This window comes from Asparagus officinalis, chromosome 7, assembly GCF_001876935.1.
Source record: "Asparagus officinalis chromosome 7, Aspof.V1, whole genome shotgun sequence".
Lineage (NCBI taxonomy): Eukaryota > Viridiplantae > Streptophyta > Magnoliopsida > Asparagales > Asparagaceae > Asparagus > Asparagus officinalis.
This window is the reverse complement of record NC_033800.1, coordinates 30,760,060-30,779,025: the sequence shown is the minus strand read 5'-3', so window position 1 is coordinate 30,779,025 and position 18,966 is coordinate 30,760,060.

The window sequence follows — 18,966 nt, the reverse complement described above, 5'->3', positions numbered from 1 at the left end:
GATACCACAGTGACTCATCATTTTCTCGTTACAGTTTTCAAGCAAAAAAAACCCTACATATTTTTTAGTGATAGTACAAAATTAGTATTAGGAATTCTTGTATGGTTAGCATTTTCCATTTTTGGTAGCATTTGTGTACACATTTAAGACTTCAGGCCATTCATAGATGTCCCCCGCCAAATTTTAGTAAATTATGTTCATTACTTTTTACGTTCTATACTAAAGTTTGCCACCATGAGAATAATTCTTTTTGAAGGATATTGTTGTTGAGGAATAAGTGTAAGGAAAGAAAAGGAAGAGAGCGACTTAACTTAGGCATCGCTACCTTCCTTTACTTTGAAGGTTGATCCACAACATGTTAATATTCTAATGGGAAAAATGCTTTCAACCCCCAAAAGCTAAGAAAACATGCTTCCCACCCTAAGACTTTGTCAACGGGTGTTTTACCCTCAAAAATAAAGATTTTGTTCTCTGAGCCCCCAAAACACAAAACCAAAGACATTAAAATATGTAAAGATCATAATACCCTTCTCTCTCTCTCTTTCTTTTTTTATTAAAATATGATGAGGATTATTTTATTATTTTCGTTTTCTCTCTCTCTCTTTATCATGAAGTATTGAGATGATAGTTGAAATGATTGATGAGGATTATTTTATTATTTTCGTTTTTTATTATTTTGGTTGTTTGTATTGGGAGATTGTTAAAGTTATGGGTTAATTGTTAAGGTTACGAATTAATTGTTAATGCTATGGGTCAATTGTTAAGATTATGAATCCTCTCTCTCTCTCATTCTTTTTTTATTAAAATATGATGAAGATTATTTTATTATTTTTGTTTTCTCTCTCTCTTTATCATGAAGTATTGAGATGATAGTTGAAATGATTGATGAGGATTATTTTATTATTTTTATTTTTTATTATTTTGGTTGTTTGTATTGGGAGATTGTTAAAGTTACGGGTTAATTGTTAAGGTTACGAATTAAGTGTTAATGTTACGGGTCAATTGTTAAGGTTATGAATCCTCTCTCTCTTTCTCTCTCTCTCTCTCTCTCTCTATCATGATGTTTCTTTGATGATATTGAAATGATTAAAGAGGATTATTATTTTTTTATTTTTATTTTTTATTCTTTTTGTATTTTTAGAATATTCGTTGTTAAGGATAATGGTTGGTTGTAAAGGTTATGCATTGATTGTTAAGGTTACGGGTTTGTTGTTAAGGTTAAGGGTTTGTTGTTAAGATTATGGGTTTGTTGTGTAGGTTACGGATTTGTTGTTAAGGTTACGGGCTTAATTGTTAAGGTTACGTGTAGGTTACGGATTTGTTGTTAAGGTTACGGGCTTAATTGTTAAGGTTACGTGTTTAATTGTTAAGGTTACGTGTTTAATTGTTAAGGTTACGGGTTTAATTGTTAAGGTTACGGGTTTAATTGTTAATGTTACGGTTTAATTATTAAGGTTACGAGGGAGAGAGAAGGGATCCATAACCTTAACAATTGACCAGTAACCTTAACAATTAAACTCGTAATCTTAACAATTAAACCCGTAACCGTAACAATTAAACTCATGACCTTAATTAAACCCGTAACCTTAACAATTAAATCATAACATTAACAATTAATAAACCGTAACCTTAACAATTAAACACGTAACCTTAACAATTAAACCTGTAACCTTAACAACAAATCCGTAACCTACACAACAAACTCATAATCTTAACAACAAACCCTTAACCTTAACAACCAACCCGTAACCTTAACAATCAATGCATAACCTTTACAACCAACCATTATCCTTAACAACGAATATTCTAAAAATACAAAAAAATAAAAAATAAAAATAATAAAATAATCATCAATCATTTCAACTATCCTCTTGGTACATCATGATAAAGAGAGAGAAAAAACAAAAATAATAAAATAATCCTCCATCATATTTTAATAAAAAAAGAAAGAGAGAGAGAGAGGATTCATAACCTTAACAATTGACCCGTAACATTAACAATTAATTCGTAACCTTAACAATTAACCCGTAACTTTAACAATCTCCCAATACAAACAACCAAAATAATAAAAAACGAAAATAATAAAATAATCCTCATCAATCATTTCAACTATCATCTTAGTACATCATGATAAAGAGAGAGAGAAAACGAAAATAATAAAATAATCCTCATCATATTTTAATAAAAAAAAGAAGGAGAGAGAGAGAGGATTCATAACCTTAATAATTGACCCGTAACATTAACAATTAATTCGTAACCTTAACAATTAACCCATAACTTTAACAATCTCCCAATACAAACAATCAAAATAATAAAAAACGAAAATAATAAAATAATACTCATCAATCATTTTAACTATCATCTCAATACTTCATGATAAAGAGAGAGAGAAAACGAAATTAATAAAATAATCCTCATCATATTTAAATAAAAAAAGAAAGAGAGAGAGAAGAGTATTATGGTCTTTACATATTTTAATGTCTTGGGTTTTGTGTTTTGGGGGCTCAGAGAACATAATCTTTATTTTTGGGGGTAAAACACCCGTTGACAAAGTCTTGAGGGTGGGAAGCATGTTTCCTTAGCTATTGGGGGCTGGAAGCATTTTTCCCTATTCTAATTAAGAAAAAGACATTTTTGTCTAAAGTTTGTAAATATTATAGACACTTTTGATAAGACTTTTGCTTCCTTCTTAAAAGTTCTTTCTTATCCAATAGTCTATAAAAAATGAAGTGAAAATATACAAATACATCAAATTAAACAAGTGATTCCAAACTTATCTTACACTACTCTTTTCCAAACTAATCTTACAATAAAGATAGAAAAGTGTGTGGTCATTTGATAACTCATCAATTCTGGAAAAAATTGAAGAAGATGGTCGCCGAAATTTCTCTCTCTCTCTCTTACGGTGTGAAACTGGTTTGAGACTAGTATAATTATTACTACTCCATTTAATTTCATATGATATCTATTCTGTGAGTCACTGTTTGTGCTTCTCATTTTTTTGAAATATACTCTGAGGAGAGTTTTTGGTTATCATGTACTCGAGAAATTCTATAAAATGAAAAGGTACACGAGTTAATTAGATGATAGTGCAAGTGAATGGCCTATTTGACGACCAAAAGTCTAGTAAAATTCTACGACATGACATAAAATATACCGTCTGAACCACAAAGAAAAGACTAGATCAAACTGTTAGGTTACGTGGAGTCTAAGTGCCTAACTATTCGACGTGCCCTATTTGCTTAATTGAAGAGGAAATAGGAAATTAAAGAGGAACAACAACATTGCAAAAAAAATGATGAAGAACAGGTTTTGGACGAAAGAAACACTTTGGAGGCTTTACCGTCGACCGCGAAAGTGCACAAGACAAGGTGGTCTCTGGATTTTTGACGGTCGACCGCGACAACATGTCCGGTCGACCGCGACAACATGTCCGGTCGACCGCGACAACATGTCCAGTCGACCGCAGACCCTGTAATCGATTTACGTGGTTTCTGTCGTTCTGTCCGGTCGACCGCGACGTCAAGTGCGGTCAACCGCGAGTCGGGTTTTAGGATTGGGCTCGTTTTCTGAACTGTTTGAGATTCCTGTTTGTATTAACCCTTATGTTATTAAAAGGGTGATTAGGGCAACTTGTGAACTGAGGAAAATAGTAGAATTTTCTCTTGCGACGGTCGTGGACGTAGCTTCTCTCATCAAGAAGTAAACCACGTAAATTCTGTGTATTCTGTGCTTTGTTCTTTTTTCTTCTCTTCCCTCTCTCATCTTATTTCCAAATCGCAACAAGAGCTTGAAAAACCCTATCAGGTGGTATCAAAGCGACCATGTTCGACACATGCAATTTGAGGTTAGAGACATGAGATCTGAGAAGGAGACGTCCAAGATCAAGAAGTTTGATGGGACAAACTTCGGATTTTGAAAGATGCAGATGGAAGACTACCTCTATCAAAAGGATCTATATTTGCCATTGGGAGAGAAGCCGACGGATATGAAGAATGCAGAGTGGAAGCTATTAGATCGGAAGGCCCTTGGAGCAATCAGGTTGACCTGTCCAAATCTGTAGCTTTCAACATCAAGAATTAGAATTCGACGGCGGATCTCATGGCTGCGTTATCTAGTATGTATGAACAACCCTCTGCAGCGAATAAGGTACATCTCATAAAGAAGCTGTTTAATTTGAGGATGTCTGAGAACCAAAAATTCAAGGAACATCTGAATGAGTTTAATGAGATCACGGATCAACTAAACTCCGTCAATATTAAATTTGATGATGAAATTCAACCTGAATGAGTTTAATGAGATCACGGATCAACTAAACTCCGTCAATATTAAATTTGATGATGAAATTCAAGCCATGTTAATACTTGATCAGTTCGGATCAACTAAACTCCGTCAATATTAAATTTGATGATGAAATTCAAGCCATGTTAATACTTGATCAGTTGCCTGATAGTTGAAAAGGCACTGTTATTTCAATTAGCAAGTCATGTGGAAAATCAAAACTAAAGTTTTCAAAAGTTATAGACATAGTTATGACTGAGGAGATCAGAAGGCAAGAAGAAGGAGTTTCTAATTCAGGATCGGCATTGAATGTTGAGAGCAGAGGCATAAACAGAAACAGAAATAGAGGGAATAGCCATGGAAGACCTAATTCAAGGAATGGCAGGTCAAAATCTAGAAATCGCAAAAAGTAAGAAAGAGATTGATTGCTGGAACTGTGGCAAGTTTGGGCATTATAAGAATCAGTATAGAGAACCCAAGAAAGATAAGGAGAGCAAGACTGAAGCAAACATCACCTCAGGAGAATCAGATGATACCCTTATTTGCTCGTTGGAGAGCAAAACAGAATCATGGATGCTAGATTCAGGAACTTCGTTTCATGCTACATAAAATAGAGATTTATTTGAGAACTATGTTTCAGGAAACTTAGGAAAAGTCTACCTTGGTGATGATCAACCGTGTGATGTAGTTGGAAAAGGAACAATACAGATTAAACTCAATGGGTCTATATGGAAGTTGAATGATGTAAGACATGTTCCTAGCTTGAGGAAGAATCTGATCCATAGGACAGTTGGCAAAAGAGGGATATATATCAACCTTCGCATGTGATACGTGGAAGGTTACCAATGGGTCTATGATTGTATCCCGTGGTACGAAGAGTGGATCTCTCTACATGACGACAGATGCACATGGATCCATTGCAGTGGTTGAGAGCAAGGAAGATCCAAATTTGTGGCACCAAAGACTTGGTCACATGAGTAGCAAAGGCCTAAAGATTATGCAATTGAATGGAAAGTTACCAGGTTTGAGGTCAACTGATTTTGATTTATGTGAAAGTTACATCTTTAGGAAACAGAAGAGAATAAGCTTCAAAAGAGTTGGCAGAACTCCGAAGGAAGAGAAACTTGAGCTAGTTCACACAAATGTGTGGGGTCCAGCATCAGTCCAGTCTACTGGTGGAAGGTTATATTTTGTGACCTTCATAGATGATCACTCGAGGAAGACCAGCATCAGTCCAGTCTACTGGTGGAAGGTTATATTTTGTGACCTTCATAGATGATCACTCGAGGAAGACTTGAGTCTATTTCATGAAACACGTTATATTTTGTGACCTTCATAGATGATCACTCGAGGAAGACTTGAGTCTATTTCATGAAACACAAATCAAAAGTGTTCGAAGTCTTTAAAAGGTGGAAGGTTGTGGTAGAAAATGAAACATGTTTGAAGATCAAGAAGCTTCGATCAGATAATGATGGTGAATATGAACATTCAAAGTTCAAGAAGTTTTACTATGATAGTGACATCATATTGGAGAGAACAGTGTCATGTACACCTCAGCAGAAAGGCATAGCAAAACGGATGAACATAACATTGACTAAAAGAGCTAGAAACATGCGAATACAAGCATGACTCCCAAAGCAATTCTCGCCAGAAGCAATCAACACAGTTGCCTACCTGATCAACCGGGGACCATCAGTGCCTTTGGAGCACAAACTACTTGAAGAAGTATGGAGTGGAAAGAAGGTAAACATTTCTCACATAAGAGTTTTTGGCTGCGGTTCATATGTTCATTTGAGTGATCATGTTAGAAACAAACTTGACTCTAAGTCTTTGAAGTGTTATTTCATTGGGTATGATGGTGATGAGTTTGACTATAAGTTCTGGGATGAGCAGAATAAGAAACTCATCAGAAGTAGGAATGTTGTCTTCAATGAAGCAGTCCTCTATAAAGATTGTGATGTTGTTCAGTCCACTAATTCGGTGCAGCCTGGGTCTACATACTTCGAGCCAGATGATGTTCCAGATGGAAGCAATCGTAAAGCCAGTTCTGATGAGGAAGCAGTAGAAGAGGCTAAAGAAGAGATGATAGAGGAGATTAATTCAGAGAGGACAAATGAAGATGTAGATCCTAATTCATCTGTTAGAGAGTTGAGGCGATCAACAAGAGTTCCAAAGCCAAATCCAAAATATCCATCACTACAGACCAGGGCTCATTTGAACTACTTATTATTGAGTGATGGTGGAGAGCCAGAAAGCTATGATAAGGCACGTCGAGTAGATGATACAAGCAAGTGAGAGCTTGCTATGAAAGATAAAATAAAATCCTTGAACTCTAACAAGACTTGGGAACTTGCGAAGTTGCCAGTGAGAAAGAAAGCCTTGAGTAACAAATAGGTGTACAGAATCAAGGAGGAACATAATGGTTCCAAGAGATACAAGGTAAAATTGGTGGTCAAAGAATTTCAGCAGAAAGAAGGGGTTGACTATACAGAAATCTTCTCTCCTGTAGTCAAATTGACTACTATCAGATTGGCTTTGAGTATTGTTGTAGCTGAAGATGTATATCTCGAGCAATTAGATATGAAGACAACTTTCCTCCACGGTGACCTAGAGGAAGAAATATACATGCAGCATCCAGAAGGGTTCGCTCAGAAAGGCAAAGAAAAGATGATATGTAGATTAAAAAAGAGCTTGTATGGTCTGAAACAAGCTCCAAGGCAATGGTACAAAAAATTCGATGGATTCATGCACATGAACGTATACTCTAGGTGCAATGCTGATAATTGCTGTTTATTCAAGAAGTTTGACACTAGTTACATTATTTTGCTACTATACGTCGATGACATGCTAATAGCCGATTCGAACATGGGTGAGATCAAGAAGCTGAAGAAGCAGTTGTCGAGTGAGTTTGACATGAAGAACTTAGGCGCAACGAAGCAGATATTGGGGATGAATATTAGCAGAGATAAGTTTTTGGCACATTACGGTTATCTCAGGCCGATTACATTAGACGAGTGCTTAAGAGGTTTGGAATGAGTGGTGCTAAGGTCGTTAGCACACCTTTAGCTAGTCATTTCAGATTGACTAAAGAGCAGTGTTCAGTGACTGATGAAGAGAAAAATTACATGATGGAGGTTCCTTATGCTTCAGCCATTAGAAGCCTTATGTACGTCATGGTGTGCACGAGACCTGACATTGCTCATGTAGCGGGAGCTGAGTAGATTCATGTCAGATCTAGGAGAGCAACAATGGGAAGCAGTAAAGTAGATTCTAAGGTATTTGTGAGGTACAATAAAAAATTGTTTATGCTTCAAGAGAGGCAAGTTGGTTCTGTAGGGATTTGTTGATGCAGACTATGCTGGTGACATAGATCAGAGGAGGAGCACTACAGGGTATGTGTTCACATTGGGTACTACTGTCATCAGTTGGGTCTCTCAGTTGCAAAAGATCGTTGCTCTGTCGACTACAAAGACAGAATATGTTGCTGTGACAGGGGCTAGCAAAGAGATGATATGGTTGCAAGGATTCTTGGAGGAGTTAGGACTGAAAAGTGAGAAGAGTGTCTTACACTGTGACAGCCAGAGCGCCATCCATTTGGCAAAGAACCCAACCTTTCATGCAGGACCAAACATATACAAGTTCGTTATCACTTCATAAGGTCAACATTGGATGATGACATATTGGAACCTATGAAGATTCAAGGAAGCAAGAACCCGGTTGATATGCTTACGAAGACTGTCACTACGGAGAAACTAAAGTTGTGTTCAACTTCAGTTGGCCTCATTACTTGATGACATGGGAGGCCGTCGCCGCAGGGAAAGGTGGTAAAGATTGAACGTTAGTCTCCAAGTGGGAGATTGTTAGGTTATGTGGAGTCTAACTATCCGATTTGCCCTATTTGTTTAATTGAAGAGGAAACAGGAAATTGAAGATGAACAACAACATTGCAGAGAAAAAATGATGAAGAACAGGTTTTGGATGAAGGAAACACTTTGGAGGCTTTATGGTCGACCGCGAGACAAGCTGCGGTCGACCGCGAACTTGCACAAGACAGGGTGATCTCTGGATTTTTGACTGTCGACCGCGGCAACATGTCCGGTTGATCGCGGACCCTGTAATCGATTTACGTGGTTTCTGTCGTTCTGTCCGATTGACCGCGGCGTCAAGTGCTGTCGACCGCGGGTCGTGTTTTGGGTATGGGCTCGTTTTGCTGAACTGTTTGAGTTTCCTATTTGTATTAAACGTTCTGTTATTAAAAGAGTGATTAGGACAACTTGTAAACTGACGAAAGATATTGGAATTTTCTCCTGCGGCTGCCGTGGATGTAGCTTCTCTCATCGAGAAGTGAACCACATAAATTCTGTGTGTTCTGTGATTTGTTTTTTTCTTCTCTTCCCTCTCTCATCTCTATTTCCAAATCGCAACAAGGGCTTGAAAAACCCTATCACAAGCTGTTATATGATGACAGAAGACCACGAATTATGACATTTATTTATAACTAATATTTCAAAGAAGCTAAGCTTTTAATCACACGAGTCACATTTTTAAACCTCAGGAACTGCCCACAATAACTTGAAATACTTCAATACCCATGGGAGGAACAAATTTAGAATAATAAAAAAAGATTTCTCGCTCAATTACTTCAGCACTGCCCTCTTCATATGCCATGCACACATCTCGTGCACCGACGCACTAGTTGGGAATAAAAAGATTTTTATTAATGTGTGAGCTAGTGTGTTTGGTTAGTTTGAACACGTGAGGCAAATTTGTTGCCACATCTGAAAGGTGCTAGTTATTAGTGGTGGGATTACTATGCTTAGCTAACCTGACAAAAAAAAAAAAGCCCGAACAGAGAGCTAACAGTGTGGAAAATGCATAAATAGTCTTTTCCCATAACATAGAAGAAGTCTGATTCTCTAAATTCTCCATAGTCTAATTTTCTTCTTGTGGAAGAGGTATGTGCAATTTCTTCATTCCGAATAGAAACAACCAAAATATGAATTGAACCATGAACCAACTATGGAAAATGCACGTTTCCTTTTCACTTCAAACCTTCAATCATCCATTAATTGGTGATGCATGTGAGCTCACTACGTACACCGGCACAGCACATGACTTGTGGTTGTCAACAGTTAGGCAAATGGCAATTCAATTGCTATCACAAGAAAATAGTGATGCCTCAATCTATAACAAAACTAAATTCAAAATAAGTCATGATCAGTTATTCACTAAGACATCAAGTTTATCTGCACTAATAATGATTTTCAATGATTAGTTAGTGATTTGTTTTCTCAATTCTCTGCCGACAATCATTACTTTGCTTTTGAGCTAGATTGCTTATGGAAACAAAATTCTCTTGCTGATAGCTACAGTCTTGGTTTTTACTTTCTCTCATGCTGAAACCTTATCCATTCATTTCTTGTTCGATCAAAATACCTATAGGATTATTTACAAGTTTACCTTACCATTGATTTTTTTTTCATGATTCTCTCTCATGTTATAGTACAAAATTTGGGATTTATAAACTAAATTTCAATTTTTTATACTTGGCCTCTTTCGAAGATTACTTATATATTGTCTATATGTAAATTTTACTTCTAGTTCTTAATTTCATACTCCATTGTGTACATATTGATGCCATCTGACAAAGCTGCTAAAGTTTATAACCAGTTGAGCTGGACATGGCAGTAGACAAGTCCAAGATTGTATGTATTCACTGACAACCTAGCTGCTGACAAAATTTTCATACATTTTATTAATCAATTTAACTAATATAGATTCTTTTATATGCATAGTATATTTATTGGAATGAATAAATATGGGTCCTATAATAACAATTTGCTGTTTTTAAATCTGTCTTCCTAGGTTCTATATATGCATTGTACAGATCCTGCATATCAACAAGAGTCAAGATCTGGCAGTTGGCAATTGCCAGGTTCAGCTCATTAAAAGTTTTAAAAAAACAACCAATGTAAATATTCTTAATTTTAAATATTCTTATTCTATCCAAAGACATGTTAAATATATAAATGAATTTAAATCTTTGCCTAAATCAATCACTACTATGACTGAACCATTTTGCAATAGAAATATCCCTGAATAACTTCATCCTTAGCTAAATGGTATCTAGAAGTGCTCAGATACGTTTTTGCTCAAGCTGGCAGTTTTGTGTTTACAAGCAACACAAGTTTCACGGATAAAGTTTCGGAACAAGTTGAAGTGGTATCCAATACTTATCATAAACATTTTTTTCTCTGTAGTCTGAACTCAATCCAGGGACTCAACTCCAAACCAGTGATGTAGATATCAACAAATTGCAGATAATTAATCCTCCTCATTGGTGTTTCCATTAACACTTATATATCACCCCTCTAACTTGTTTATTACCACGATTACCCTCAACTTGTGGTGAGAGGGGGTTATATATAATTTATCCATCTCATCTACCAACTTGAGGGGTAACAAGTACCAATAAATCTAGAGATACAGGTATTACTGAAATTATAGATAAAAGGGGTCGTTTGCAATTTATGCTTATCAACAACTACCTAATTAATCATAGCTACGTGAAATCACAGACATCCCTTTGACAAACTTCTGTTTACCTACCAATTTAACAAGGGTCAAATTGTCAGTATCAAGTAGTTAGTCTTAAAGATCAACAAGACACGCCACTGCAATTATCAGATTACCATTACTAGATGACTTTATAGTAAACTAATTATAGATATTACTTATATTAATTAATTGCAAGGAGAAGTGATTATATATTCAACTTTAGTACCATAGCTTAGTACAGTGTAGACCAAGGTTGGTGAGTGATGGGCTGACTTTAACAACTGAATAATTAATTTTGATTGAGTGTCGTGTCATGTCCCCATGCATATGGACGATGGTGAGATCAACAATCACGCATGTGATAAGATAACCCACTTGTTTTTGTGATTGGAGTGCCACATGATTCTTTTGTTAGAGCACATAAAATGTTGGTACTTTCCTATGTATTTGATTCTTTGTCTGCTCTTCTAGTTGCATTTGCTTGGAAACATTATTCCTCTCATTTTCCTTTTATTAGTACAAACGTCTAACCTTGTATTGGAGAATTTTGCACAAAACTCTCATGAACTTCCATTTATTAGGAAAACCTACGACAAATTATTTTCACTAAACTATCATACCTGAAATGATTTAGAATAAATGTTTTCTGCATATCTAGATGTATCTTCTATATCATCTTTACGTACTTTATATATATTCTACATTGTCCTTTCTATTTTCAAAAAGAGTTTGGAACTTTTATCCAAGCCCTAAATGTCATTAGCAAGAATTTCCAATAGTTCAAGACGTTATGTAGCTTTATAACTTTTCAACATTTTTGTACAAAACTCTTGAATGTTCATGGTAATTTAGTGAAACTTACCTATGGAACAAAATTGTAGTCTGGTCTTGAGTTTTAGGCTCTTAGCCATTGTCCTGCTTTACCACTTGAATGTCAAAGTGAAACAGACTTTCTAACTCAATAACATGCTTTGACCTTTAACTTGGCTGCTTTGAACTATATTGGGATCAAACTACTATAAAGATTGGCATCTCCTGTCTATTAATTTTACAATGAAATTTATAGAGATCCAAATAGAATTTTTTTCAAAATAAACCCATTCAAAATTTTAATCCTAAAAATCGATCCTTTCCAAACGTTTTTTTTACCAAAATCGACCCAGTTTCTTGCCACGTCAGCTTCGTGGTTAGAAAGTGGATCGTTTTAAAATCGCGGTCCTAATTAGTCGGGGTTGCCAACCCAGACTAATTAGAACCTCGCCCGCAGCCCTCTCGTGGTTAGGCGGCTAAACAAGTTGGGGTTTCAAATCCCGACTAATTTTGTTGGGGTTCTAACCCCGACTGTTTGGCAGAGCTTGTGCCAACCTTCATAAAAATGTTCGGGGTTAGGAACCCCAACCATTTCATGCACGCTACACGAAATGGTCGGGGTTCTCAACTCTGACCATTTGGCAGAGACCCTCCAGCCCACACTTTGCTGGAAAATCTCATCTCCTGCTAAGACATATCAATCCACAAGTTTAACACCAACTCTCTTGCTACACATTTATCAATCCATAATCAATTTTAAACACAAATAACCACATATCTTTATATAATTATTACATCTATAACAAATCTTTAACAACAACGTAACATTTAATTCACTTAATAAAAATTCAACAATAATTAAGTCATAGTAGCATTTCAAACATAAACATCATATGAAGTATATCGAAATTTAACAAATATATTTAGAACTCCCTTTCCTCTCCCTCCCCCTCTACCTCTTCTTCCTCTCCCCCTTCCCCATTCACCTTCAACATGAGCTCGGTTGATCTCAATGTCCAGTTTGTCTGTAACCTACAATTCATATATAACAAATCTAATAATCTTCGTTGATCTCACCTGCATGACACGAGACCCTACAATCTCTTCATTTTTTGATATCAATAATGTCACCCACTTTGCTCCATCCTCTCACCGCTTGACAAAATAGTGATTGAGTCTATAAAATGTCCTCGCAACCAATGCCAGCAAGGGCATTGCTTGAGCCCCCTTAAGTATCCCATTGAAGCTTTCAGAATAATTAGTTATCATCATGTAAAACTATAGATTTTTACATGTTAAAAGAGGAGAGAAAGAAGAAAAATTACCCTAGAGATATTAAGCAAACTTTCTTGACGAATTTCGGCCACAAAATGGAGTTGGGAAAAGTGGGAAGGTGGCTGAACGAGAGAGACCGGAGTTGGAGAGGAGAAAATGTGGAGAAATCAGGAAAAGAATCAGAAAAACCAGAAAAACTGGCATAAGTCGACTCATGCACAAGGCAGCCAAAGATCTCACCTTGCCCACAATATCTCCCTCTCACAATGCCTCAAAGATTCCGCCTAAATCTCTGATGTAAAACCCTCACAATCGTGTTTCCCTATTTATACCAAACAAAACCCCAATTTGACTGCAAATAGGAAACCTGCCGTCATGCCAAAAAAACCGATATATAGTCGACTTAACAGAGCGGTATAGATCGACTTGCAGTATGCGAAAAAACAACAATTGGAGATGAGATCTGGTAAGTCGGACTTTTTATGATCCTGATAAGCTCGACTTGAACAGAGGCGCTAAAAAAAACACAATTCTGCTCGGCAGATCGTAAGTCGACTCCCGTCGCACGCAGACAAGTTCGCTTACCATAAGTCGATAGCCTTGTGCATGAATCGACTTAGTGCCAGTTTTTTCTGGTTTTTCTGATTCTTTTTCCTGATTTCTCCACAACTTCTCCACCTCGCGTCTGTACGAATTTTTTCCAAAAATGAGCCGGACACCAAACCAGGCACAACTGTGTCGTCTCTCCAAATGACGACATGCACCACCATGGTGCCTAGCCGTACCCCCTCTCCCAAGGATCAAGCCGCCCGTATGTTCATCCAAATGGCCATCAATGGCGCCTGAACAATCACAAAATATTCAACACAGTTTCCTGCATGATAGAATGATAACAATCTTGTTGCTTGCAACCACCTTTGTGAGACATAATCCGGCCGAATTATCCTTCGTGTTGGACCTTCACAATCTCCAACATCGCCACTTCAAGAACCATCCCCGAATCGAAGTGTATAACGAACGTCATGTGCTTCGATCCTCGCCATGAAAAATCCTGATTCTGGTCGCCAAATATATAGCGACTCATGGCATCACAATGAATAGTGACGGATACGCTCGCGATATACCCAACGCTTCTTCCAAAAGTCCGAAGCCAAATAGCCATCCTTCATCAGGCCTCTGATACTAGCCACTATATCTGCGGCCATCCGTCGAGAACAAAGCCACCGTCGACGATAAGGTGCAATCTCCAACACAGACCGCGGCGCATGGGTCAAAGCTGAACACGATACCGCGCTGGCGTAGACCGGCAGCTATCAAATCCCGCCATAATCCGACATCAACATAGCCAATGCATTTAGCTGGTAAACCCACCTGTAGTGTCCCGCTCATAACGCAAACAACATTTGAGCGTAACCGTAGAATGTAACCTCAAAATCCATCTCACGGCATCCATATGACCCACTCCTGGATCGTGCATTGTATCTTCAGACACCCATTGCTTCACTTGCCTGAGAAAATCCGGCCTCGTACATACAATCGCGTACATCAAGGGCTACTCCCAACTGCGCTCGCAATGGAGTCTTCGACACTCACTCACGGTCTCAACTGACTTCGGTGAAAGGTCAGCTGAAAGCTTCAAATGGGCTTCCCCCAACGCGTACACCAACTGGCTTCGTATCCATGACTAAACATGGCAATCGCTGTGAACCATTCTTCAATAAGCCACACTGTAAGTCAAACAAAATCCTGCCCTCTTCTTTCTGTCTGCTGCCGCATCTCCCATCCCTAAAGATGGGCTTGCCCTCGCCCAGTCTTATCTCAGAACTCATTTCAAAGCTGAACTTTCAACTCATCTATAGCTGACCTGAACTAGAAGCAACCCAGACATGTCATACGACATAAAGCAACAATAAATGTTATGCACCTCCTCTCACACTTGCGAAAATTACACGCGCAAGGATCAAACAGGCTCCGCAGTGTACGAATGAGCCAGCATAAACCATCAAATCCGCGCTTATACACACTGTCGAGGAGACTGCTTCAAACCGTTGTATACGCGATTTCATTTAGCGCCTGCCAAACAACTTATCATTTCCCTGCAGCTCTGAATCCCAATGCGCTTGAGTCAATTATATTTCTGTCATCAAGATCACCATGAGGAAATGACCTGTCTTCACATCCAACTGATCTAACTCCAAACCATACTGTGGCCAACCGAAAGCCTAGAAAATCCGAATCGACGAATGCTTCACGCACCGGGAGAGAAAACTTCATTGTAGTCAATACCCTTCCTCCTGTGGCATAGCCCTTCGCAACCAACCTAGCTTGAACCTCACTGGAGAAGTGCCCTCATATGCACTCCTTCTTCGTTCCACCCAACTTGCCACCCAAAGTTCGCCCTTCCGCCCCTTGGAAGCTCAACAAAGCTCCCTATGTATCGTTCTTGTGAAGAGACTTCCTCTCCTCCCCCTTTAGCATAGCCACTGCCACGAATCAACCTCCGAACTCTGCTCGCGACTCTCTGAATGTAGTAGCCACTATCTCATCGATACATTCTCCACCGGAAGCTGCATATGCAACGTGTGTCTGTCATACTTTGGCGGGCACCGACGTAATGTCACTCCTCTGTCTCCGGTGGGCCGCAAATAGAATCTGAACGCTGAGCCGTCCGGTCCCTGATCCAGCCTCTATGAAGTACCCGTATCCTCACGCAATCACCGTCGTGCTCAGCCTGGCGTCAACCATCAGTCGGCACTGCTCATCGATACTGCACTATCTGGCACTCTGTGGAGACTGCATCCAATCCCACACCTGCGAAATCTCCTCTGTCGGTTGCTCTCCAGCCTGATATGAGAGCTGGAAGCTTCAAGATAGAAGCCTCATCGAATGCTGACGTCCCTACTCAGGCACCAATCTTCTTATCAACTCGCATCCAAAGTTGTAATCCTTCACCAACGACTTGAATCCTACAAATAATGGCTCTTCGCTAGCCTCGAGGTTCAACTAATCAGTTCAACATGCATAATATGCAGGGCACCAAATACCTTAAGCTGACGTCATAGTCATGTTGGCTGTCTCTCCCGACCACACTCCATATAGGACGGTCTTCCCCTTAATCGCAGATGAAGGCAGCCTATTAGATGAGGTGGCCTGCGCATAAGAAAGTGCCTCAGCCCAAAAAGATCTTGCTCGCACAACCACTATGCGCCAATAAACCATCGAATCTTCTTCCAGCAAAGGACCGATTCAAGTCTCTCCGCCACCCATTCTGCTGCGGTGTATGACTAATCTGTGAAGTGCCTCTCTATGCCCTCGTCTCGGACATAGCTGCTGAAAGTGGGTCCTGCAGGGTATTACTCGGCCGCCGTTGTCGATCGCAACGTACTTTGATCTTTCTCCAGTCTGAGCTTGCCAGCCTCTCCTTCCACTCCACAAACAATCTTAGGACTTCACTACTTCATGCTCATGGTGTAGACCCAACATCGCCTAGAATTAGTTCGATCAACAAATGTGACGAACCAATGTCGACCACCTAAGTGATCGCCGTCTTCGGTGGGACCTAACATATGTATGCACGTTAGTCCAAGATGCCCCTCGTCCTATGAATGGCCGTTCCGAACTTCACCTTGTCTTCTGCCAAGTACACAAGCTGCTCACTAGAATTCCACTTTACGCACTACTTGGTCTTCAAAGCCCCTTGCCTTGCCACAACGCCTGCACGTGGACTCACACTTCCTGCCATAATGCAAGTTGCTCATGTCGTCAAATACTGCTGAAGCCAAACTGGCCATTCAGGCGTCTTCGAAGTATATTATGTTGGGAGCTCTTCATCCACAAAGCCCCTTAGTACCTTCATGTCAGTCCTAAATCCTGAATCCTGCCTCAGCCCCACTGAGATAAGATACTTTTAAGTTGTAGAGCGAATCTCACCTCCTTCAGCTCATCGGACTACTCGCATCTTTGCAAATCCGAATCCTCACAGTACCTATTCCACGAACGCACAGGATTGAACCATTTCCTATGACCACAACACCCCCATCGAGCTCTCAAATGATGAGAAAGCATCTCGCCTAAGGAGTCACCAGAATATAGTAGCGCCAGAAAATCAAGATCACTCCCGATGAAGGCCAATAGGTTCACCTCCGGATAGTATCAAAAGCGAGAAAGGCTGGAAATCATCGAATCATCGCCTTTGCCAACATTCACCTCATTGGCCTCGGGCCCTTATTCTTGCTATTCTCCTTTTCTTTGACTTTCGGACAGTCTCTCTTGCCAATGTCCCTGGCTTCCTTGAGGAATGGCACATTGGTTCTGTTCCAAGCTGGTGACGCCAACCTCATTGACCTTTGACCTCCGCTCTATTACCACCTTTCTGATATGAGCTTCTACCCTCTCGCCCACAAGCTCTCCTGAAGCGTACTAGCGCGGCGAAGTTCTCTCTTTATCCTTCAACTCGCTCAAAATCATAGCTTTCGTCAATGCGTTTAGTCTACTTCACTATAACGTGCATAGAGATCTCGCGTCAGCAACGATAAGCACGAAAGGTATTCAATACCTCCTCACCGTAAGGAGCCAAAAGAATGAATAGCCTTGTATCTCATCTGTGAATCTTCTCATCCACGTTCGCCAAGTCCGACAACAACTTAGTGTAGTTGTTCACATGAGCGCAAGGCGAGGCTACCTCTGATCATCTGGAATCTGAATAACCTTCGCAGGCAAGTGCAACTCGGTTCTCAACACTCTTCGTAAGGTACTTATTTGTTGAGAATTTCCACATGCATGCATCGCAGCACGTCACCCCAATTCACATATCGTATTCAGCTGCCTGCTTAACCAACAGGACGCTGATGCACCCCCGCCAAGGCATTTCGAATTCATCTTTTCCATTATCGGCGACTCTTCATATTTAGGCATGGCCTCACATCGAACATGATGGTCTCCTTACCAGATCTTGTTGAGCATGAGCGCATCCTGTACGCTCGCTCATCACAACCAAAATTGATCCTTGCCGCGTCAATATATTTTCACAACACTAATCTGTGTTCTGAAAACCCACTTGAACCTGTGCTGTCACTCTGAGGCTTGTTTCACCAATTACTTACCGCATAATCACAACTTCTCCAAAATTGTAGAGAAAGCATCCAACGACTTTGATAGAGGTAAGAAATTACCCAACTGGAAGCCCTAGAAAATTGGATTACCAAATAGAAACTCCTAACCACACGAGGAAAGCGCGAGCATTCTTCAACCGGCCAACCTTCAAACCCCTAACTGCCAACCAAAGGCTTAACACTCCAAGCAACCAAGCCTTCAAACTGTAATCTTCGCTCCACCTAATCCAAATCCCTAGAGTCATGAATCTCGATTTGTTCTCTGATAGACACTTATCGCGCGGCCTATGCGGAAGCTTGCGACGAACTCACAATGAACCTGCTGATCACGAGCTAGACAGAAAGCCACAACTTCTTGCCACAAATCAAACCAATAAACGCAAATCATCAAACACAGCAGATATACGTCGCGTTCGGCAATTTGCCTACGTCCCGCCGGGCAGACGGATGGGCGCCGAGATTTCACACATCAAGCGCAGAGCTACAAAGCGCGTTACAATCACACAAGAACTCTCAAACTTAACCCTCAACCAAAGACTCACCTTAGCCCACACATATTTCTCCCTCTCACAATGCTCAAAAAATTCCTTAATCTCTGATGTAAAACCCTCACAAATCATTTCCCTATTGCAGTATACCAGAAACAAACTGAGACCCCAATTTGACATGCAAATAGCGCAAACCTGCCTATGCCAAAAAACACCCGATATAAGCTCGGACTTAACAGACAGCCGGCGCTATAGCGATCAGCCACCTTTCGGCAGCGAAGCAAAAAACGAACACAACGTGGTGGAGATCAGATCGTAAGTCCGACTTACTGATGCCTGATATATGTCGAATCTTAACAGAGGCAAAAACCACAATCTCGCTGCACATCGTAATGTCGACTCGTGCACGCAGACAAAGGTTCGACTTACCATAAGTCGACTTA